The 25074-nt window shown below is 42.8% G+C and overlaps 1 long non-coding RNA gene across 6 annotated transcripts in view; it reads left to right on the forward strand.

The window, feature by feature from the left end:
* Positions 1–18902, forward strand: part of LOC144380719 (uncharacterized) — an 80916-nt gene extending 62014 nt beyond the window's left edge. For 2 of the 6 annotated variants that reach the window (XR_013444928.1, XR_013444924.1), the window contains exons 3-4: positions 11365–11481; positions 18823–18902. This is a non-coding gene — a long non-coding RNA (uncharacterized LOC144380719). Of the gene's footprint in view, positions 1–11364; positions 11482–12602; positions 13275–15542; positions 15671–16054; positions 16143–18822 lie in introns of those variants that run through there. The other 4 variants (XR_013444929.1, XR_013444926.1, XR_013444927.1 and 1 more) reach the window with 3 other exon arrangements.
* The last annotated feature ends 6172 nt before the right edge of the window (positions 18903–25074 follow it).

Here is a 25074-nt window from a genome sequence, read left to right on the forward strand (position 1 = left end):
GGATGTTCTTGTCTGGGACGTTTATTCCTAAATGAGTGGTCGTGTCCTGTAGAGAGAGTTGGAACATTATTCGCGGGTGGGGGGGCGCTATGGAAGCATCAGGAGTCCTGCAATGATGATGTTGAGGTCTAGTGATAGTGTCGCTGGTGGAGATGTCCTAAAAGGATAGTTCTGTGGAAGAAGATGCTTATACTCACTGTTGTCTGGTCTCTCCTCATCCCAGCTGAGTTTCAAAGCCTGGTTACCCAGCTTCCCATCAGTTCTGGAAGTTACCAAGTCTCCATAGGCAGAGTTGGGCTCCACTGTATGAAACCAAGTGTCCTTACACCCAGTGATCTACAGTGTGGGATCCAGGAGTGTCTTGAAGGCAGTATAATCTAAGGGGATAGAACAGCAGTGGCTATCTGGGGTTGTCTATCTGGCTGAGGTGTGGCTGAAGGTAATAAAATTTCTTTTCTCTTAAGAAACAGGATTCTGAAAGCCACATTTAAATATTTAAATAACTGATGTAATTATTGCATGTGGTAATATGGAAAAAAGTGCCCACTGAGAGTCAGTATTGGGGCCATGGTGTCTCTATCATTAGAAGGCTCACTGGGCATGGAATCTTCCAGAAAGATAGAATGAGACAGCTGCCCTCATACCCCAGAGAGCTGAAAAGAAGGAATGAGGGGTTTACTTAATTTCATGCAGGTTAATTTTTTTTTTTTCCCCCTTGAGACATCCTCTTTGATCCATGTATTATTTAGAAGTGTGTTTTTAGTTTCTCAGTGTTTGAAGATTTTCCTGTTTTCTTTCCATGAGTGATGTCTAGTTTCATGCTGCTGTGGTCAGACAACACACTCTGTATCACTGCAGTTCTTCTAAACTTGTTGAGGTTTGTTTTATGGCCCAGAACATGGTCTATCTTGGTATGTGTCTCACAGGCAATTAAATAATGTGTGTTCTGCAGTTGCTGGGTGGAATATTGTATAAATGTCATTTAGATCCTATTGGTTGAGGGTATCTTGTATTCTCTATACTTGCAGATTTTCTGTTGAGTTGTTTCATCAAGTGTTGACAGGGGTGTTGAAGTCTCCAACTGTATTTGTGGATTTTTCTGTTTCTCCTTTAAATAGAGAAGACGTCCAGGATTTTTAGTTGTACTTAGTAAGAGGAACAGAGAAAAATACTGAGAAGAGTCCATATTGAAAAATATTGGGAAGATTCCATCTTCTCCAAAGTGGAAATCCCCTTTCTCGTGGTTCTTATAATTGAAAATTAGCTCCTGGTCTGGAGAGAATAGAATTTGGATCAAAATGTCATACCTCACTGCCTGATTCTCAAACTGAGTACCTTTGAGGTTTTGAAAAAAAAAAGTCAGAAATACACAGATTAAATCTTTTATTTAACTTCCCTTCAGCTATGTAGCAGGTTTTTTTGTTTTTCCCCCTAAAGAGAATGAGCTACTCAAATCTTCCGAGGGTCACTGGACACTGGCTATATGTAACATCAGTTCTTGGGATCTCAGTGTACCATTGCTTTGCACTGGTCATAATAGAGTCTTACAAGGGTCAAGAAACAAATGGAGTTTTGATTCACAAATGCTTCTCATACTTTTAGTAGATCACAAACCCTTTTATCTGATACAAAATCAATTATCTGGTTGGTGAGCATGTAGTTGCTATGTATACCCTCTATCCTAGAAGAACTGGCTTTCCAGATTTTGATACAAGAGCTATTAAGGTAAGAAGAGCCAAGTTGAAGCCTATGGAGCTCCCTTTAGCTATCAAACTAATAAAGCAAAGATACTACAATTTCTATGGAGAAATGTCTAAATTTAATGCTACCCCCAAAAAATTTTTTCCTGGGAAAATATGAGGATGATGTTTTTTTTTAATTTTTATTTAAATTCAATTAGCCAACATATATAGTACATCATTAGTTTCAGACATAGTGTTCAATAATTTATCAGTTGTGTGTAAGACGCAGTGCTCATCACACTGGGTGATGGGCATTAAGTAAGGCTCAAGATGTGAGGATGGTGATTTCTATTTTGTTTTTACTTAACTCTCAGGTTTGGCCAGGTCAACTGATCTTGGATTGGTCTTGGAGAATGAAAATGAATTGTTAAAGCTTAGCAGGTGGCAACTCCAATTGCATTTATTATTTGGAGGTGATCTCTTTCGAGGAGCAAAGCAATAAAAGTGCTCCTGTTGATCCACTGGGATAGTTTATTTTACGTAGGTAGATATCTAACAGCATGTCATAACCATCTTACCTCAGAATTATTTCAACTGTTCGGCTCCATGCCACAATTTAGTCTACAGAGGCATGACTGTCTCACTCATTCATAACATATTACATGGGCCAAATATACTGGTGACATGAGCTGCTAGAATATGAATACAAGAAAATTCTTTGGCCTTAGTAAAACTTATGTATGTCATGGAAAGGGACATAAATTCTGTGAAAACCCTACTACCTCATAGTCTTAGAGATGTTGGGGTATTTTTTTCCAAAGTAAAAGACAGGTTTCCTTTGTTTCCTCCACCTTGTATTGTGGACTAGTAAGAATATATGTTAGATTTGGATGGATATTTAAAGCTAATAACTGAGTAATCAGAAATAATTCTATGGTGGGTTGAAATATATGTCCACGTCCTAAATCCCAAGACCCGTAAATGTTATCTTATTTGGAAAAGGAGTCTTTGCAGACATAATTAAGTCAAGGATCTTAGAGGAAACCATCCTAGATTTAGATCACCCTTATAAACACATGTACCCAAAATCCAATGATAAATATCTTTATAAGAAAAGGGAAAGATACAAACAGACCCAGAGGGGAGGCCAATGGGAAGACAGAGGCAGAGATTGGAGTGATTCATCTAGAAGCCAAGAACGCCAAAGATTGCCACAGGCACCAACATCTAGGAGAGGAGCATGGAGCAGATTCTCGTCAGAGCCTCTAGCAGAAACCAACCTTGCCAACTCTTTGATGCTTAACTTTTGGCCTCCAGAACAGTGCGAGAATCAATTCCTGCTGTTTGAAGCCACTGAGTTTGTGGTAATTTGTTACAACAGAACAGCCCTAGAAAATTAATACAGTGTCCCAATTGGAATGGGATCCAGAACAATTTTCCCTAGACGGTCCAGATTGCAGTCTAAGCAGATCCAATAAATGGCACTTAAAGTTTTGGAAGTATATCAAGATACTGGAGGAGACAATGACAAACCCCAAGAGGAGAATCTCAGACCACTGAGGATTTAGTCCAGTTACTTTTTAGCAGGAATTTCTTCTCTTCTACAGAAAGAGCTTTGGGGTTGATATTGGGCCTTGATAAAAACTGAACTCCTGGTTATGGAAAACCAGGTGACCCTAGGCCCTGAGTTACTCATTATGACCTGTGTATCTATTCCATTCAGCAAAGCGTCACCCTATCCAAGCACTATGTAAAGATTAGGCCTGAGCAGGCTCCACAGGCACAGATAAATTGTATCAGCATATGACTCACATTTCTCTTATGCCTACTTTTGCTGTATCCTATTAAGCCAAATTCTCAATTAGTCAATATAAAGGCCAAGAAATCAAGGGACTTTTCAGACTGCAAAACGTGTATGCTCCCACTGGAGGCCATGACAGAGACCTGAATGTAAGTCCTAATTCAACCCAGCCCGGGGTGGCGGGAGAAAGCACGCAGTCTTCTAAGACCCTGCGGAAAGTCAGCCCATGATACTGTTCTTGTTTGTCAACCAGATTACAATAAGGATGCCAGCACAGTGCTGAAAGAAATCCAACCAAGAGTCCAGAAAAATGTAGAACATCAGAGAGTAGGAGTGAAGGATGTGATGAGAGAGAGAGAGAGAGACCCTCAGAAAGAGGATGGGCCGGGTGAAGAAGGTTTGAGAAGAAGGTGGGGCGCGGGGCAGAGGAAGAGGGAACACAGAGACTCTAGAGCTCAGGTAGCTCATTTCAGCTGGTTTCCCTGAGGAAGGAATGCCTGGAATAGGAGGCGGGGCATGGTAGAAATGATAGGAATATCTGGACCTAATAAAAATCTGAGTGATGCTGAAGTTCTTAAAGCAATGCAGACCCCAAAAGTCTAGGTGACTTTCCAGAATATGACCCATAATCTTCCAGATGAGCTGAAGAAAAAGAATGATTCAGTGTTTACTGTGATGTATAATGCTGGTATTCCCACCAGACCTCCTCAAGTCCCTTTTATTTTACTTTTGGTGCCCCAGGACTTTGAGGCACTTTTGGTCCCAATAGACAGCCTCTGAAGCTCTTTTTTTTCCCCCCAAAGGATTGGCCTGGTAGAGTCTGGCAATTTCCTCTCCCCTAAGCCAGTGACTGATGGATTTGGGAGTTTGAAAGTTCCATGGCTGTTGCCTTGGGTCAGGACAGGGCTGAGGTGCAAATTACACTCTCATGATCCAGTGATCCTCATCGTGGGATAAACCTGAAGTGATTATCTGTAAAACTTTGCTTGAAGACATGTCCTTATTTGGCTTCCTCCTTTTTATTTTCCTGATCTTCTGACTTAATTTGCCTTTGGGATTACTTCATTCATAAGTCACCTGTACAACACTCCCTGTCTGAGAGTCTGAGGTGGGGGCAGTGGACCTAGGACACTTATGAATCTTATCTGCAAATGGTCACTTGAATTTGGAAGTCAAGACTCATGTCTTTTAAACAAATAAAGCCTTTGCTGAAAGAAAAACAACACAGATCACTTAACGAGGGACACAGTCATGCAAGCAGCCAGCATGTATCTGGCCTTCTAATAAAGTAAGTCGGGGGACTTCGAAGACAGTCCTTACTGCCTGCCCCGACACAGCAAAAACATTTTACAACTGATTTGCCATTAGGCTTTTCAGGTATGTTTTCCTACTGGGAATTACAAAATCCATCCACTCATGACATGGGAAAAATATTTAAAACACCAATGAAAGTAGATGGTAATTCATACATTGTTTTCTTTACTAATAATTCAGTTGGTCTCTTTGTACGGGTTGCTGTATGAGTTTCCTAGGACTGCCATAACAAAGTACCACAGACTGGGGGCTAAACAACAGAAATGTATTTTCCTACAGTCTGGAGCCTGGAAATCCAAGATCAAGGTAGAGGTAGCTTTGGTTTCTTCTGGGGCTTTGCTCCTTGGCTTACAAATGGCTGCCTTCTTTCTCTGTGTATATGTCCCTGGTGTCCCTTTGTGTGTCCAAATTTCCTTTTCGTATTGGGACATCAGTCAGATTGGATTAGGCTCACCCTAATTGTCTCCTTTTAGCTTAATCACTCTTTAAAAGGCCCTATCTTCAAATACATTCACATTCTGAGTTACCTGGGGTTAGGACATCAACATCAATTTTGGAGGAACGCAGTTTATCCCATAACAGTTGCATATGGCGTGAGAATTTCAAGTGTGAAATAGTTCTTTAAATGAAAGATGGTTTAATCAGAGGGAAATACTGCTTACTATTTGCACAGATAGAGCTAGAGTTCGGTTGAAGGCGATGGAGTTTTCATTTGTTCCTAAACCATCTTGCGTCTTAGTCTTTATTTTGACAAGAGAAAAGTTGGGGCCACTTGTGGAGGATTTAAGTGGGGATTTGAATTACCTGGTGAGGATACAGCCATCTTTGTTATTATATCACATTAGTCCCCATGAAGAAATCAGAAATAGGCTGGCTGCGTATTGAAATCTTACAATGTGGTAAAGAGCAGCATTTTGTAATTGTACGGTAGGGGCGATTTACTATCAAGTAATCTTATTTTTGCTCTTGCCCAATATAAAACCAAAGGATGTTTTAAAAAGAAAGAAAAAGTTAGTGAAAGGCAGTTCTGAAAGGCTGTTGTAATCCTATACACGCAGGATGACCCAGAGCCGACATCTTCCTGTGTGACATTGAGGGTCACAGGCTCACCCCGAGGATTAAGTGTCCCCAGCTGCAAAAGTGCTGGCTGAAGGCAAAGTAGACGTGGAGGGGGCTCTGGCGTAGGGAAGCCGTTGATGTTACCCACAGCGGAGACCTGCCACAGAGAAGAGAACTAAAGCCATTACCCAGAGTTTCGTGCCTTATTGTATCATCTCAGTGTTTTAACTTCCTTTTCAATCTCTTTCCACCAAGTTTACACATGCATTAGTGTTGTCTGACTTTGTCACTGCTTTGTGGTTTGCAAAATACCAGAACAAGCTTGCTAGAGAATGCAAACCAAAGGAAAGGGTGTCAGTCGGGGGTCTTGGGGCTGGAGCTTGGATAGAGTGGAGAGATTTTAATGGCTTGCTCTGGGAAGTAGAGTGTTTTCGGCGGTACGAAGGCAGACTGTTTTTATGTGAGGCAGAAGACTTTTGCATCATATACGTTGTTTTGCTTTTGGTTTTGAAATGCAGGTCTGGGAATTGGCGAGGTGGGAAGTGGTAGACAAGTGTCTCTTGTTTTGACTACTTTTGACTCTTTGAGGCTTTTGGTTCATTTGTTTTATTTTGTTTTTGTAAGAGCCTTATTTTTGTAAAGAATGTCTGCCCTGGGTATCTGGTGGGACATCAAGTATGTCTCAGAAAGCGGAATAGTCAGGTGCTCTTAGAAGTCATGGCGGGGGGAGAGTGGGTAGATAATGGAGGGTTAGCTAAGAAGACACTTGGCACCGGGCTTTTGAATCTTGGGAGGACAGTTGGGGATTTCAGAGCTTTGAGGTGACCGTAGAGGAGACCAGATGACACCTGTGTTCTTGGTATGTGTCTAGTACCAGTGATGGGGCCTAACCCAAGCTCATGCTGTGCTTGGAGCTCACCTGTCTTTTTTAGGCCCAGTCTCCCTTGGTTCAGCCCTCTTGCCGAGTCTGGTTATCTGGTCTTCGCATGCATTTTGGGAGTTGCCCCAAAGCCTTCCAAATAAATTCCTTTCTACTTGAGCTAGCAAAGTTCTTTTGCTGTGGCTTGTGGCCATACATTCCAACAAATAACCTTTCTTTCTACACGCATCCTTCCACCGTTCCCTCCTCGATTTCGAAACTTGATTCTCTTGTCTGAGCCTGGAAATTTTTCCCTTCCTGCCTTTTCAGGAATTTTCTCACTTTGGATGTCCTCCTTCCCATACCTTTCTGGCAGCAAAGATACACTAACCAACACCTCCCCACCAGCCCCTTCCTCTGACTTCTGCTGCAGGGCGCTCTTTTGTCTCACCCTTGTCCCCTTTGGCTTCATTTCTCTGTCTTGGTTACTTCCTCCTCCCTGTTTACACCCCTGCCAGGGCCTCTTCTTCCTCGTTCATAAGCTTTCTTATTCATTACACTCTGTAACACCTAAGACACCTGCTGCAAGTGTGAGGATTTTGGCTTAACTGCCGCTGTGCCCCAAGGATCGGTCCAGGCCTTGCTGCTCTTGTCTCTCTTCAAACACTATGTAGAAGTACCCATGCAGTCTCCCCAGGATGCCTCTTCATCCCAGGACCCAATCTCTCTCCTGTGTGTTTCGACATATGCACCTTCCTTTCTACAAACATTGCTTGTTTCATTGTTACCCCCATCCCTCCAGACTGAAACCTTAGAAAATCCTCTGATCCTTTGCTGTCTAATACCCACCAAGTTCCATCCTCAACCTGTCGTAATTCTGCTCCTTCCTTTCCATCCCTCTAGTACTTCCTGCATTCAGATGATCTTCACCTGATATCAGGGTCATTTCAGAGATAGTTTTCTTTCTTCTAATGACCTTTGCTCTCATCTTTCTCATACACATCCAGTAAAGATTAGTGATCAAAAATATAATGAGCATAATATGAATATTTAAAATTTGGTCCTCCTTCGGCTTGAGGTAAACGTCCTTTTTCAAGTTATCATCATGTTGTTTTCAGCATGAATTACTTTAGTGAGATGCTGATCACTGAGCATCCAATGTGAATTGATTGTCTGATACGACTGACAAGGTGTAGTGGAGGGATTTTTTGGAAGATAAGGAGGTCAACATTTTGTACTATAGAGGACTTTGTCTTAGAGTCAATGGCTAAGATATTCTCTTTATAATTATAAAGCAATTAGATTTTAGAACTGGGTAGAACCTTTAAAAATTATTTAGATCAACTCCTTCAACCGAAACGTAGAGAGGTGAAGTCATTGGTCGGAGACAGAGCTCAAGTCTAATTCCCCACCACTCAAATCCCAAATCTCACATTTCCTTTTCTTTTTTTTTTTTCAAATTGTGGTAAAAAACACATGACATGAAATCTACCCTTTTAATTCTTTTTAAGTTTGGTAGTTTTGTATTATTATCTAAATTCACAAAGTTGAGCAGGAGATTGCTAGAAATTTTAATCTTGCAAATCTGAAACTCTATACCCAGGCAATAACCACCCATTCCTTTCACTCCTCAGCCCGTGGCAGCCACGGGTCCACTTTCTGTTTGTAGGAGTTGGACTGCTTTATTTTTTATTTTATTTTTCACCAACTTTAGAGATCTCATATAAGAGGCATCAGACAATATCTGCTGTGTGTGTGTGTGTGTGTGTGTGTGTGTGTGTGTGTGTGTGTGTGTAAGACTGGCTTATTTTACATAGGATACTATCCTTAAGGTTCATCCATATTGTAGCGTGTGACCGAATTTCCTTCTCTTTTCAGAATAATGTTACGTTTTCTTTACTCATTCATACCATATTCTCTGAGCCCATCCATCCATCCGTTGGTGGACATTTGGATGGCTTTCTCTCGTGGGCTACTAAGAATAGTGCTCTATGAAACTAGAAGTGCAGGTACCCCTTTCAGATCCTGATTTCAGTTTTGGGCGATACATATTCAGAAGTGGGATTACCGGATCATATGGTATCTCTCTTTTTAATTTTTGGAGGAGCCTCCACTCTGTTTTCCACAGCAGCTATGGTGTTTCACATTCCCACCCAACAGCGCTCCAATTTCTTCACATCCCTCCACAGCGCTGCCCGATACAGCGAAGTCTTTTGTGACAAGAAGGGTCAGCTGAGGCGGCAACCTTCGTAGTTGTCTTCTTTGAAGAAATTGCCACAGCTTTCTATCAACCACCACGCTGATCAGTCAGCAAATACTGAAGCAAGACCCTTCCATCAGCTAAAAGATTACAACGTGCTAAAAGCTCAGACGACGGTTAGCATTTATTAGCAAGAAAATATTTTTTAATTCAACATGGTTTAATTTTTATTTTTTTAGAGATAATGCTATTGTGCACTTACTAGATGACAGTGTAGTGTAATAAACATAACTTTTGTGTGCACTGGGAAACCAGAAAAAAAATGACTTCCAGAAAAATATTCATTATTGAATTGTTTGCTTTATGGTGGCATTTGCATTATTGTGGTGGCCTGGAACTAAATCTGCACGATCTCTGAGATCTGCCTGTGCTAAATAAACGGATATGAATTAATGCAGTAACACACACACACACACTTTAGATTGTATAGACCCAAGTGTGCTGGTCCTTCTCCAAGTTATTGCTGTGCACTTCCCTGGCCTGCGCTCCCATGCCCTCTGGTGGCTGTCATGTGTACCTGCAGCAAATCTTTGTCTTCCTTGAGGACAGCCCCCCACTTGCACCCCCCTTCTCCCTCCAGGCAGTCCCAGGGCTGGGAAGAGCTTCCCCTGTTGTTAGCATCTGGGAGTCTCCCCCTGCTTTTTCCTCACTTTCTGGGAAACTCTCCTTTTGTGTGTATATGAGTTAGGTATATTATACAAATTGTGTGAGCATGGTTTCTTTCTTTCTTTCTTTAAAATTTTTTTACAATTTTGCAGCTTTCTTTACTGTTCTATTATCCTCGGTTCCTGACATACCGACTCAGGGTGCCTTGGAATCGGCATGGTGGGCTGTGTGTGTGTGTGTTTGCTTGCCATCAAGGCAAAACCTTCATTTTCACTGCATAAAATTTAGAAACGTCTAAAGAGCAAACAATATCTTAAACAAAAGAAAAACGTTTAAAAAAGTTAAGAAGAGGAGAAAAAAATTGTAAACCTTAAACTACGATAAGTTAATTTATGAATTTAAAGCTAGTCTAATCAAAATATTATGAAGTTGGAATAGTGGATTTTTTTTTCCAATTTTTTTAAATCAAAATTTATTCAGATATATATTAAATTACTTGTACAGACTTCTAATACATGCTCGTGAGTTTCAAAATGGCCTACAAAAATGCTCATGCCATAGAAAAATGTTATTTTAAATGTTTGTATCCATGCCAAATTTCAATAGTTGTTAAAGTAATTGTGGATCTTTAATTTAAATCAAAATACAATACTTAATATTATCTAATTCTAGAGGGTCTGATGATGTGAAAACAATATATTTGTAAGAATTATAGGAAATGACACTTTACTGGAGAAATACTATCTGAAAACTATAATGCTAAATCTACTTAAATAAAAGCAATTGTAATATCAATTAAATAGCAGTATCTAAACCAAAAAGAGATAAGTGAAAACTACTTCAAAGACAGAAAACACATGCAGATGTTATGCCGTGGTTGTGGGCGTTCAGGACCGGGTTGCGGTGAGCTCAGTCAAACCTGCGGGTGTCCCTGGATGCGTGAGCCCTCGCGGCATGGCTCTTCTCCTTCCTGGGGGTGCTGAGGATCCAGGGGGTCCCCTGAGACTTCTGGGCCTCCGTGGCCTGCCTGTGGGGGAGCAGGAGCAAAACGGCCACTTGGGAAAGGCGGGAAGTTGAACTCCGCTTTGGCCAACATTTGCCTGATGTGATCATTTTCTTTCCTTAGCTCCTTGACTTTTCGCTCGGTGAGCACAGCTGCCATCCAGCTCTCCTGGACTTTATTCGCATAGAAGAGGATGTCCTTTAGACAGTGCGAGGTGTTCTCCTCCAGTTCTCTGCGGGTGTCTTCGGCCATCTTCTTGTAGAAGTTGTGAATCTGAGTTGCGGACTCGATGTTTCCACACGTGTAGGAAAGACTCTTCTCAATGTCTGAGCACTGCGCTTCCTTCTCCAATGATTTTCTCTCAAGTTCCCTGGTGTATTCTTGATATAATTGAGGCAGAAGTTGAAGCTTCCGTTTCAACTGCTGAATCTCACTTTGAAGCTGTGAATTTTCCGTCTGCAAAGAGGCTTCCTTGGCTCGAAGATCTGTTATTTGTCCCATAAGCTCATCATTGATTCGCTTTTCTTCCCACAGTTGTCTGGCTAGTTCCTCATTTTTCTCTTCAGCACTTTGAAGGGACACATTGGAATCAGCATCGTCAGTGACACCCTTCAGATCACCCTCTGACCGATGGATGGGCTGATTGTCATTTTCTGCTTCCCTCTTTTGCTTGACTTCCCAGTTGACGTGACCCAAGAGATCTCCAAGGAGACAAGGCCAGGGGATGGCCTCCAGAAGGTTTTCACCCAGTGGTATTAACTGGCTGACTTTCTCTTTCAGAGCCCGCTGCATTCCTGCGTTCGACTGCTCTAGCCTTTCTTTCTCCTGCTCCGTTTCCTGGAGTCTCTGCTTCCATCTCGCGATTTCTTGGGCGAGCAGTTCTGGACTCTCTAGAACGTCAGTGTTTCCATTCAAATCGTCCATTATTTTCTTCCAAAGTTGTTTTCCATTCTTCTCTGACATTCTTAAGATGGGTCTATCACCAGTCACTTGGGAAAGTTTAGGAGGCTGGGTCTTCTGCGCCATTTTCAGAAAGTCAATGGTGTTCTGAAGTGCCAGCCTACAGCGGTTAGTACTTACTGCTGAGAAGCATAAGGTTTGTAATGTGGGAAGACTGGCCTCCACCCCGGGCAGCCCTAGGGCATCATCAGCTTGTGTCATTGGTCCCATATTCCCACTACCTTTTCCACAGACTTTAGCGTGGGCCAAACACCTTTTGCCTAGCACCTTCACACTTCTCCAAATGTGTCGTTTCTTCGCTGTCAAAACCAGTATTACAATATATGCCAGCATGTCCCAGGGAAACTCATGGAGAACTGAAACATGTCTCCAGCTTTCAGAAATCACCAGCAGGGCACCCCACAGGGGCTCTAGGACCAACTGGAAAGTGGATCTGATGGCAGGCAGCAGGCCCTCCATGGCTGTGTAGGGCTCCACAGCTCTGCCTCCAAGGGCCAGTGTTCTATGGGTCTCAACTGAGGCTCAGAACCCTTGGGGGGGGGGTGCTCTGTCTCTAAGGTAAACATGTGCCTGGCAACAGAGCAGATCAGTTGGGGTGGGGAAGGGGGAGGCCAGCCAGCTTCTAGAAGACAGTTTCCCCCTAACTTTGCCCTCAAATAGAAAGTGATCTCACTTCACTGAGTTCCCCCCCCAACCTTTATTGAGATACAATTCACATATCATACAATTCATCCATTTTAAGTGTACAAGTCCACGAATTTTTAGCATATATAAAGAATTATATAACCATCACAATAAGCTTATTTTAGAACAGTTCCATTACTGTAAAAAAAAGACCTTGCCAAACCTGTCATTTCTATCCTCTTTGCCCCCTTAGGCTGTCAGTAGGAAATCTAAAAATTTCTGGGCTTGACAAGTACCCTTAGGGCAAACCTTTCTTCCAAGTTGATGTACCTATCCACGTAAGCAGTTTCTCTGTCATATTGGCTTAGCAATTCCTCCCTGTCTTGGTCAGCTCTCTCATGTTTTAAAGACTTAAAAAAAGATTACTTTTTCAGGTTCTTTCACGTGTTTGCAAGTGGAGCGTGTCTCTGAGTGCTCAGGTGCACAGAAAGTCTCCCCTGGGTGCCTTATTTGCCCCACAGCTTGGATTTGAGATTTAGGATTCGTCTCCCAGATGAATAAGCATCACTGAGCAGGGCTGGGTCCTGGAACAGGCCTGGCGGTTTGCCATGAGCTTGTGGTACTCAGTTCTGCTGCTTTTGTATATGAAGCCACCTTCACTGGAAATGCCTTCCAGTTTGCTGACGGTATCAGATTTTTATGGCCCACGGAAGTCACGGAAATTTCTCCTCTGACTGGTATAATTGCTGAAGACGCTGGCTGGCCATTCCCCAGAGAAAGAGGTCTGATGATTGAGGTGTCCTGTTTTAGAAATGGAATGTTGGGTTTGCATCTTCTGATAGGCTGACTCTTCCAAACTTGGGAATATTTACTCTATTTCCCAAAATAAACACCATCCATACCGGTTCCCCAAAAAACTAAAATAGAGAAGCATAGGTTCAAAGATCTTTCTGTTCAAAAGACCTCTTAAGACGTACACACAAGACACTATAGAATTGAACTCATAGAGGTCCTCTTCTTATCTTATTGCCCTGGATAATACAGTCATAACATCTAGACTTAGTGTCTTCATTGGTTAGTTTTATATATACGGTTCTTCTTGAAGGTGAGCAAGTGGGGATTGTCTGTCTTTTTCACTGCTGGTCCCCCACAGAGCCTAGCACAGAGCCTGTACAACTTTACTAAGGTTCACGATTCAAAAAGGAACCATGTGAATAATGAATCCAAGAACTCAGACCACAGATTTGGAACAAAGCGTATGAGTTTCAGAGAAGTAGACATTTTAGAAGAAAACTGTCCTTTTAACCCTAGATGCATTGTGAAACCATGTTTCTTTCCAAGGTCTTAGAGAAAAAGAAAGCCCTGAGTGTATTCCACTGCAAATGAGCAGGAAACAGCGTGAGTACTTAATGTGCTCAAAGTGACCACCTCTGTTTGAGAGCTAGCCAGGGATTCTTGAGAGCAGCCGATTTTCCTCATGAAAAGTATGGGATTGGGGCACCTGGGTGGCTCAGATGGTTAAGCGTCTGTCTTCGGCTCGGGTCGTGATCCCAGAGTCCTGGGATCGAGCCCCGCATCGGGCTCCCTGCTCGGCGGAGAGCCTGCTTCTCCCTCTCCCTCTGCCTGCTTCTTCCCCTGCTTGTACACTCTCTCTCTCTGTCAAAAATAAATAAAATCTTTAAAAAAAAAAAAGAAAGAAAACTATGGGATTATGGGCAAAATAACAAAATGGGGGTCATCAGAATCCTGAGAACGACCGGATGGTAGGACAGATCTGCGTTCACATCTCTGCTGTGTCCCTGTGGACTCATCCTATTTTTTCCAGCCTTTCTTTCCGCCTCTGTGGGATGGATGTCTTAGATTTATTGTAAGATGATGGGGCACCTCAGCACCATGCCTGGCATATGGGACAAGTTCCATGTATGTTGGGTTTTGTTCATTTCTGTTCCAGGATTTGAAAAAATAGCCATGAGAATACTTCTCTGGCTTTTTAAGGATTGAAAAAAAAAAAAAAAAAAAAACCACATAAAATAGGTAAGCTATTTTACCATAAGTTGATGTTGATCGTAAGACCAACTAGATTGGAAAAAAAAAATCTTCAACTAAAAGGGGCTTGTTGTTTTTCTGCAAGCACAGCCATATGCAAGAAATAGGGGCCAGAATCAAATTAGAAGAAAATGGTGGGAGGGATTCATTCACACACAGTCTCTATAACTTATTTAAAGTAAACCTCTAAGACAGTGCTTCTCAAACTTGACTTTGTATCATGGGAGGCCTTGTTAAAACACAGATTCTTGTCAACTCCCTCCATCCCCCCAGCCCTGCCATTTCTGATTGTACAGTATAGGGTGGGTCCTAGGAATTTTCATTTCAAATAAGAGGATAGTAATATTCTAATGCTGGTCCTGGGACCACACTTTGAGAACCATTGCCATGGAGGTGATTCTCAACCTTGGTTGTACCTTGAGATCACCTGGGGAGCTTTACAAAATACCCATGCCTGGGCTCAACCCAAACATCAGTTGAGAAGTTCTGATTTCACTGCTTCTGGGTGGAGTCTGGATGTCAGGAGTTTTAAAAGCTTTTAATGTGCAAAAGTTAAAAATAATTTCCCTGTCCGTTCTGGTATATTTTAGAAAAGAATCATTCAATTATTCATTCATTCAATAAATATCAGTCGAGTATCTACTATAACCTGGGCTCTGTTCGAGGTGCTAGGGATATGGATAGAAATCGGACGGACAGAGGAAGACTGCCACATTGATAACTCATGAAGTGACTGGCATACCAATGAACATATTTACAGAGAGCTGTTAAGAGCTGTAAGTGGGGGCACCTGGGTGGCTCAGTTGGTTAAGCAACTGCCTGTGGCTCCCATCATGATCCCGGGGCCTTGGGGTCAAGCCCCATGTTGGGGCTTCTCCCTCTGCCTGTGTTCTTTCTCTCTCTGGCAAATAAATAAATAAAATCTTAAAAAAAAAAAAAAAAAGCTATAGGTGGAGGGCAATGAGGTTTAAGTGAGCAAAGACTTCATTAAGGAACTCTGAACTTAGTTTTGAAGAATGAGCCTTTTTTATGGGCAGAGACTGAGGGGAAGAAGATTTTGGGGAGAGGTCTGGGACTGGGAGTGGACACAGGATGTGTTCCCAGGTTCTCAGGGAGCTGGAGCCTGGTTAGGTGGTATGCAAGGAGGTGGGAGAAGTTGTCTAGAATCAGGGGAAGTGTTTCAAGATTCTGGGAGGAGAGTGATACAACTGGGTTTGATCACTAGCTACATCGAGAGATAGAAGACCTACCTGAGAAATGTTCTTTAGATAGAATAATCTCTATCATTTTTTAAAGATTTTATTTATTTATTTATTTATTTATTTTAGATTGAGAGAGAGAGCACGTGGGGGAGGAGGAGGGACAGGGACAAGCTCAGATGCAGGGCTCGATCCCAGACTGAGATCATGATCTGAGCCGAAACCAAGAGTCGGATGCTGAACCCACTGAGCCACCCAGGCGCCCCTGGAATAATCTCTATCTTGAGGTTATATCTAGGATATGCTCCAGACATATACAATCAAGACACCCAAACATCACAGAATAACAGGAAACTAAGACACCAGCTTCCTTCTCGTTAGCTAACTCCCACATTTCTGATGATTTTGCGGGGGGAAAAGAAGGATGCATTCGTTTTCATTGCAAGCCTACCTCTTTTGGACTTTGGAAATATGGGTAGAAAAAGAGTTAATGCGGAGAAAGAAGAGACCAGACAGGAGAAAAAGGGAACGGAAAAGACTCCGAGGTTTGGAACAGCACAGAAGGGTGAATAAAAATGGAAGCTGTGGAAACATGTTTCTCACCTGCCCCCTTCTGCTCCTCCCCTGAAACCCCGCCCTAGGAGGCCAAAGGCCATATCCGGTGGCCTGCACTGCCTCCTGCAGGTAAAGTCCTGAATCACCGCCGGTATTTCATGCTGAGCTTTGGAGAAAGCAAGATGTCACCAGAATACCCCTGGGCTACCATCAGGCTGCCCAAAAGCTGGGCCAGCAGGTAACTATTCTGTTCCTTACATTTCAGACTGGCTGACTTTTCAAGGATCATTCTTCATGAATATTAAAAGGTACTTTTTTCTTCTCTGTTTTTACATCTCTGAAGTCCAAGCATGTCTTGGAATTAATCGTCAGTTTAATCCACAGACTGTTTTCCCCACTGTGATACACAAAGGAGCATCTTACAATTGATATCATCTTATACTTGGAGAAATATGGCAATATTTATTTTGCGTACATCAGACGTACGGCCTGATGGACAAGGCATGACTTTTGGAACGTGAAAGATCTACTGTCACCTTGAATCTCTAATACCGCTTCTTTCTTATATTCTGGATCTCCATTATTTACTAGTTACTTGATTTTTGGCAAGTGAATTATCTGAGTCTCGATTTCTTCATCCTGTGTATCTTCATCCTATGTATCTTCTATGGTTTTGTCAGAGTTAAGTGATACTCTATATAAAGTCCTTGAATGGCTCCCACCTAGCCTATTAAAGCACTCAGTAATTAAGTCTTAAGCAGAAGCCACTATCTTTGCCCACTGTAATTCAAAACCTCCCGTCACCAAACTGTGTTTTCCTTTGTGCCCTTAAAACTAGGCAGCTCGGCTTCTGCTTTATTTTGATCAACCTGGAAGTGCAGAGCCCAGCCTTCTAAGTAAAGCTTTTACAGTGCTTAAGGCAGTCGAACCTAAATGAAACCGAAAAATGACAAGGAAAACAGATAATGCTATCTATCGCTGCCCGCTGGATTCCATTTGTAGCTCTCCCTAGCAATCACAGGATAAAAGAAAGCCCCGTGTTGAAGGGCAGGGCGTAAGCAGCTGGGTCTTGAAGCCTCAGTTAGCTCTGCAGGGAGGCAGCTCTGAGGAGCACCCCGATGGGCATAGAGCTTATAAAGATGTCTTGGAGCAGGCTTTCATGTTTGCCAAGCGGCTGCCCCTTCAGCCCCCTAATATCCCTTCTTTCTTAAATGATATGAAATTGTACAGTCCAAGTTCTTAGCACAAGTCCCAAGGAGAGGGAAGCAGCAAGAAAAGGGGAAGAAATCAAAGCTTTTCATGGTGCCCGCCCTGTGCTCTCTCTTCTTGGTAAAACCATTGCACCCAACGCAACGTTGGGAGGAGGAGCTGAAGGGGGAGAAATGGAGATTTTTTTTAAAGGTTGATTTGTTTGTTTTAGAGAGACAGAGCGAGAGAGTGCAAGAGAGAACAAGCAGGGAGAGAGGCAGAGGGAGAGAACCTCAAGTAGACTTCCTGCTGAGCTCAGAGCCTGACATGGGGCTTGATTCCAGGGTCATGAGCTGAAACCAAGAGCCAAACACTTAACTGACTGAACCACCCAGGAACCCCTAGATGGGAATCTTGAAATACTCCTCCTGCCTGGGTCCCCCTCCCGCTGTCCCTCTGTCCCTATTCCTAGCCATTGTTCACTTTTATCTTCACAGCTCTCCTACATAGCTTGTAAGCTCAGTTGATACCTTGGGGTCCCTGATGGATTAAGAATCTTGCAGGTATGTGATAAAGTTTGAATCCAGGTTGATGTGACATCCACCTGTGGGTTTTGTTTTGTTTTTTCCTGGAGAGCGCCCCGCCTCACCACATTCCCTACCCCAAGTAGAAACCACACCTGCATCCATACCCACCTTCCCAGTAGGCATTTTTGCAGAGAGAGTGTTTATATTACTCATATATTAAGTCTGTTAACATCTGCTCATTTGTTTATGCCCCAGAACAGCTTATAGAGAGAAAACCATTGGGCCCATTTAAAAATGAGAAACTAGACCCCAAAGAAGGGAAGTCACTGGTCCCAGGTTAGAGACAGACTCTACACAGGGAAGCTCACATCCGAGCCCAGATTTGACAATGACAAGCCACATGTGTTGCCAATAAGGCACAAAATCCTAATTTTTATACTTAAAAAAGATGAAAACGTATATTTTCTAGGAATAGCCTATTTTGGTGACCAAAATGGCCCATGTTTCGAGGCTTCCTTAAGTTCCATAATAAACAAGGATGGTGTGGTGAGTCGGGACAGATGGTGACAAGTATGTATTGAACGTTAGAATCTCTTTTCACCTACTTTCATGTATGTTAGTGATTTAATTACATCTCTCCAAAAGTTTCCTTCACCTGTATAAAAAGTTATAAAAACTTTAATTAAGCACTCGGTGAGCTTTCGAGGGGACATCTGATAGCTCTCTGTGGTCTTGTGTAACTCTATTGTCCCACCTGCTATGATAATGAAATCGTAGGAACAGCAGGAAATGTATGCAATATACTACCCTGGCCAGGCTGCCATGTCATCAGAAGAGGGAAGGGAGGCAGGTCAGGGCAGTGTGGCTGGAGGTGTTTATGACGGGGGCAAGTCACATGCTCACACTGCCGAAAATGCGGACATGTGCAGAGTGAGATTGCATAGATGACCTCCTACTACCACGTGCTTCAGGGGAGAGGCCCACAGTGCCATGGAGGGGCTGGAAGGAGACTTAGCGGTCAGAGACCTGACATGGAACTCCAGGGCTGCCTCTCACCGGGATCAGGACGTTGGATATGCCGCCTTCTGTGCCTCTTTCCGCTCGTGGGTGAAACCAGGCTCATGGTTCCAACCTTGCAGGTCGGTCCTGAGGGTGAAGTGAGTTAATACTGGAGCAAGCTAGAGCAGATATTCTTCAGCACAATCCCAAGTGTCATCCCTACTATGGAGAAGAAGAAATAGAGGCCCAGAGAGAAGGAGAGGTCCCTGCAGGAGGCCACACAACCTCTGACGATTGGAGCCAAAATTAGAACCTGGATGTGGATGACCTAATGTTCATATGCTTTCCCCGTTCCATTCCTGTTTGACATACCCCAGCAATCATTTGATGTTCTTTCCTCTCCTGGAACATTCTTTTTTTTTTCTAAGGTTGCATTCATTCATTCATTCAGTCGTTTAAAGAGCATGCATGCCAGCGAGCAGGAGGGGGAGAGGCAGAGGGAGAGAGAGAATCCCAAGCAAACTCCACACTGAGCATGAAGCCCGAGGCTGGGCTCGATCTCACGACCCTGAGATCCTGATATGAGCTGAAATCAAGAGTCGGATGCTTAACCGACTGAGCCACCCAGGTCCCTCTTTCCTGGAACATTCTGACTCACAACGAGGTTTTCTGAGCAGACTTCTCCCTTGGGATGTGGCAAGTGGCCTTTAATGGTCACATCCCCAGGTATAATGTCCATTGCAAGTGAGTATGTCGGCTTTTGAGTTTACATTTTCAGCCTCTCTTGAGAACGGCCAAGTGTGAAAGACATCTCCAGCCTCTGTGTCTCCAGTAAGGCTTATAGTCTCCTATGCTTGAACCAAAACACGGAAGGCTCTTCTGAGGGGACCCACACCCTGTACGTTTCAGGTGTCAGAAATGACAACAGCACTTCGTGCATCCACAGTTATCCCACCGGCATTTAACAGACAGAAATGAGTTAGAGACGACGGCAGGAGATGGCTGTTTCTTTTTGTTTGAGAAATATCCTTTTGTTTGCATTACAATAGATGAATCTTCAGGACATGTGGGTGGCTCAGTCGGTTAAGCGTCTGCCTTCAGCTCAGGACATGATCCCAGGGTCCTGGGATCGAGCCCCGCATCGGCCTCCTTGCTCAGCGGGGAGCCTCCTTCTCCCTCTCCCTCTGCCTGCCACTCCCCCTGCTTGTGCTCTATCTCCCTCTTTCTCTCTCTGTCAAATAAATAAATAAAATCCTTTAAAAAAAGAATAGATGAATCTTCTTAAGTCTGAGCTAAAATTAAGGCAAGCTATGCAAATTCTTTGTTGAAGAAGGCAGGGTAATATACATAAATAATGTAAATATATTTAGGTAATGATTTCTGTTGTCCAGCATCATGTCATTTATTGATCCAATGATGGGTACACATGTATTTTATATATGTTTGTATAGTATCATAATGTTTTATATACAGTTAACCCTTGAACAACACAGGTTTGAATTGTGAGGGTCCACTTCCATGTGGATCTTTTTCGATAACTATAGGACTGAAAATATACTACATATATATTTTCCCTTCCTTATAAGTTTGAAATAACATTCTCTTTAGCTAATTTCATTGTAAGAATACAGTATATAATATCTGCAATATTATATACTGCATATATACAATATGCTTGAATCGACTGTTTATACTATTGGTAAGTCTTCTGATCAACAGTAGTGTATTTGCAGTTAAGTTTCTGGGGAGTCAAACGTTATTCACGGATTTTCTTTAAAATGTATTTATTTATTTGAAAGAGAGAGAGACGTAGTGTGAGGTGGGGGAGGGGCAGAGGGAGATGGAAAAATCCCAAGCAGACTCTGCGCTGACCGTGGATCCCATTGTGGGGCTCAATCCCAGGACCATGAGCTCATGATCTGAGCCAAACCAAGAGTCCATTGCTCGACCAACTCTACCCTTCCCCCCAAGGCGCCCCTCTACGGGGATTTTTGTGCAGGTGTCAGCACCCCTAAATCCTGTGTTATTCAAGGGCCAACTGTATATGTACACGTACGTACAGAAGTCTGTGGACACACATACACACACGCGCCCAGGGCAAAAGGCCACAGTTAGGCACAGCTGAGGCTTTTTACCGGACTTACAGCAGAAAATCAGACCCAAACCAAATTGCTCTGAGCCTTCTTTTTTCACGGACTCTGTAAGATCCTGGAAAGGAGCCTCAGAGATTTCTGTAGTAAAGATGAGCAGAGTGGCAGATCTTTGGAATAAGATGTGCTGAGATCTGGGGCCGCTTGCGCAGCATGGGTGGGGGACCGGAGGGGCTGTGCTCCTGGATATGGAGATGCCTGATGCTCCCGGATACGGAGATGCCCAGTGCTCCCAGATACGGAGATCCCCGGTGCTCCCTGATATGGAGATGCCCGATGCTCCCAGATACGGAGATGCCCGGTGCTCCCAGATATGGAGATGCCCAGTGCTCCCTGATACGGAGATGCCCGATGCTCCCAGATACGGAGATGCCCGGTGCTCCCTGATATGGAGATGCCCGATGATCCCGGATACGGAGATGCCTGATGCTCCCAGATACGGAGATGCCCGGTGCTCCCAGATATGGAGATGCCCGGTGCTTCCTGATATGGAGATGCCTGGTGCTACCAGATATTGAGATGCCTGGTGCTCCCAGATATGTAGATGCTCAATGCTCCCAGATACAGAGATGCCCGGTGGTCCCTGATATGGAGATGCCTGGCACTCCCACATATGGAGATGCTCGATGCTCCCAGATACGGAGATGCTTAGTGCTCCCAGATACGGAGATGCCCGGTGCTCCCCGATATGGAGATGCCTGGTACTCCCCGACATGGAGATGCCCGGTGCTCCCAGATATGGAGATGCTCAATGCTTCCAGATACGGAGATGCCCGGTGCTCCCTGATATGGAGATGCACGAGGCTCCCCGATATGGAGATGCCCGGCCGTGCTGAGTGGGGCAGTGGCTCTGTGCTTCCAAGGCTGGAACTTCCAGGAGCAGAGGCATAGCTCACTCCGGGAGCCCCAGCGGGAGGTGGACACCGCTCCGCTTCTACTCTCCTAGCCCCAGGGGGAGACTGCGTCATCCCCTCTTTGACAAATGGGGACTCCAAAAGTGGTACCTGAGTCACAGAACGTTGGCATAGAAACATAACAAAGCACTCGAGGAGCACTATGGCCAGAGGGAGGAAGACTAGGGAAAACGTCAAGAACGCAAGTAGACAATGAATTTCAGATAAAGACTTAAATTAAAAATAGATTCAGGACTTAAATGATCTACTCAGCAAATTTACTGGAAAGCTACCAGAACTTCATCTCTAGCCCCTGACTTGAACTAAAGCCTCTCACTGGCATGGGTCGCTTCTGATGCCCCAGGAAGTGCCGAGCCCCGTGTCCGTGGGCTCAAAGTTCTCAAAAATTTGCAAAACAAAGTTAATTTATTTAATTTATTTATTTTTAAGATTTCACTTACTTATCTGACAGAGACAGAGAAAGAGTAGCAGGCAGAAGGAGAGGGAGAAGCAGACTCCCCACTGAGCAGAGAGCCGGAGGTGGGGCTCGATCCCAGGACCCTGGGATCATGACTTGAGCGAAGGCAGATGACCAAAGGACTGAGCCACCCAGGTGCCCCAAAACAAAATTATTTTAAGCAGCAACAGCTAAGACCGCTGTCTCTTCTCCCCTAGAGCAATAGGCTTTCCTTGTGGGCCCAGGACTGAGAGATCCCGGGACATGGGACTTTCAGTGCTAAAATCGGCCAAGTCCCGGGCAGACTGGGATGAGTCGGTTATCCCACTTTCCATTCTTCCCTTCCTACATCTCTGTCATCAGATGGCACTGGAAAAAATACAGAGTCTATGAGATCTGGCAGAGGGGAGATTGACTAAGGGATGCATTTAGTTTTGGCCTGGTGGGGTAGATGCCTGTGGTTGGCGATCATTCTGCGTTAAGTTATGGATAAGTGTTGCAGTGTAAGATCAGCGTCCAGGGTGCTAGCACTGACCCACTCAGCATTCTCTGACCCATCACAGCGCCCCACTCAGCATTCTCTCACCAAGACACAGAACCTCAGCTCACGCCACATTATGACCATGTCCTACTGCGCCCGGCACCTGGAGAACAGGTGTAGTGGGGGAGAACAAGGTTTGGAGAGTACAGGGCCAGAAATCAATGTGTGGAAAGCCTCCCAATGATCGAATATATACAATTGATGATAGAAGATGGAATTCTCATTGGTATTTAGTCAAAATGGAAGTTCTCCCCTCTCAAGAATCAACTCGAGAATGCAGTGTTATACCAATACAAAGGCATCATGGATTTTTTCTTTTTGGGAATTGAGTGAAGTGTTGTTTTTCAGATTTCCTATTTGAAAGGTTTTAAAATGAATGTGTTGGTGTCTGAATTCGTATGTGTGATACATCCCAATTATCAAGAACAAAACAATTTTTGATCAACTCTACTAAAGGAAAGGCTAACTTTTCTTGTTATTTTCTCTATGGAAAATATACAATTGCAATTATGTAGTGAGGTGATCAAAGAATATGAAGCCAAAAAAGGTAGGAAAATAAAAACACTACTACAGACATGTATTAAGCGGTCATTTCATAAAAAATATTATGCCATCTTTCTGGATTAGGGGGATAGTTGAGATATTTGTCAACATATTAAATTTTTTTTCTGTTGTGATTTCTTTTCACACTTTGGACAAATACTCACTTTTGTACCAAATTTTGTGTTTATGTTTGCATTTTTCATAAAAGGTCTTTTAATAAATAAAATTACATGAATTTATTCCTCAGCCCTGGATCTTTCTCTGAAAGAAATGTATAAAAATCCTACAAGAACAGATAGGAGTCTATATGCATTTAAAGTGGTGGGGTCCTTAGGCAATGTGGAATCCTATAAAGCATTAAAAAAAAGATAAGCAAATTTCACTCTATAAATAGCATGGTAAAAGATGACTTCAGTAAAGTCAATAGAAAATTATAAATTTTGAAAAATATGTTTGCAACCGGGATAGCACAGAGTGTTAATATCGAAACTGTATAAGGAGATCTTAAAACCAATAAGAAGAGAATGCACAAACCATTTGAGAAAAAATAACATAAGATATGAAGAGGCAGCATTTCTTTTAAGCACATGTATTAGGCCAGAAAGCACATTGTAGCAGTTAATTTAGGTTTAATATTACACAGACCCAGAAGTCTGATAACAATTAAGTCAGAGAATGGGAGCATAATAACCAGAAGAACCCATTCACATGGGAACATGAAACACATCTAAATAACTCATGGGCCAAAGAATCCATCATGGAAATTAAGCAATTCTTGAGAATTGGACAATAGTAAGAATACCTCATATCAGAATTTGTGGGCAGGGCGGGGGGGCTCCTGGGTGGTTCAGTTGGTTAACCCTCTGACTCTTGGTTTTGGCTCGGGTCATGATCTCAGGATCCTGGGAAAAGTTGTGGGAATGTCCCTAAAGCTAGAGCCTTAAATCTTTATGTTGGGAAAGAAGGTTAAATGAGCTAAGTGTCCACCTCCAAGAAAATTCTTAATAAGGATACGGTACCCGAAGAGGTCAGAAGGAAGAAAAAATACATAAGCACAAGTTAATAAAATAGAACACAAAGAAAATCACTCAAAAAAAAAAAGGAAAATGCTTCCTTTGCTTTAATTAATAAAATGGAAAATTCTGATGTGGTTGAGCAAGAAAAGAAAGAAAAGGCTTTAATAAATATTAGGAACTAAAAGGATCACGATTGGAGATACAGTGTAGATAATGGTAAAAGAAAATCATGAATGAATTTACACCAACTAATTAAAAACTGAGATATATGGATCATTTTCTAGAAATTATTTAGTTCTGATTATATTTATCTCATTTTCTAATTGCACAAGTAACTTAACAAAAATTGTATTTCAAGAAGAACCAGAAACCAGAATTGATGTTTAACCATTACAATATTTTTTAAAATCAGTAAATGACAGTCTATTTCCTGAATTGACTCTGGGTCAGATGTTTTAGGAGCTAATTTTTGCAAAAATGAAGAAATACATTATCCGCATTTATACATAATATTTCAGAAAGTAGAAGAAATGAAGTGAGCCTCCTTAACTCCCTTTCTGAAGTTAATAATGACTTTGACACCAGACTGAAAAAGAACAGCACAAAATGTATTATGCAATCTCTCTCATGAAAGTAAACTCAAAAATCCTGAATAAATACTAGCAAACAGAAGTTACCACTTGATTATTTTTAAAACCATTATGATCAAGGTTGATTTATCATGAGACTTCCTGGATGATTTAAGACGAGAAAAAACCATAAATGCAATTCATCACACAAACTAATTTAAAG

The sequence above is a fragment of the Halichoerus grypus genome, unplaced genomic scaffold (genome assembly GCF_964656455.1).
Source record: "Halichoerus grypus unplaced genomic scaffold, mHalGry1.hap1.1 HAP1_SCAFFOLD_103, whole genome shotgun sequence".
NCBI classification, from domain to species: domain Eukaryota; kingdom Metazoa; phylum Chordata; class Mammalia; order Carnivora; family Phocidae; genus Halichoerus; species Halichoerus grypus.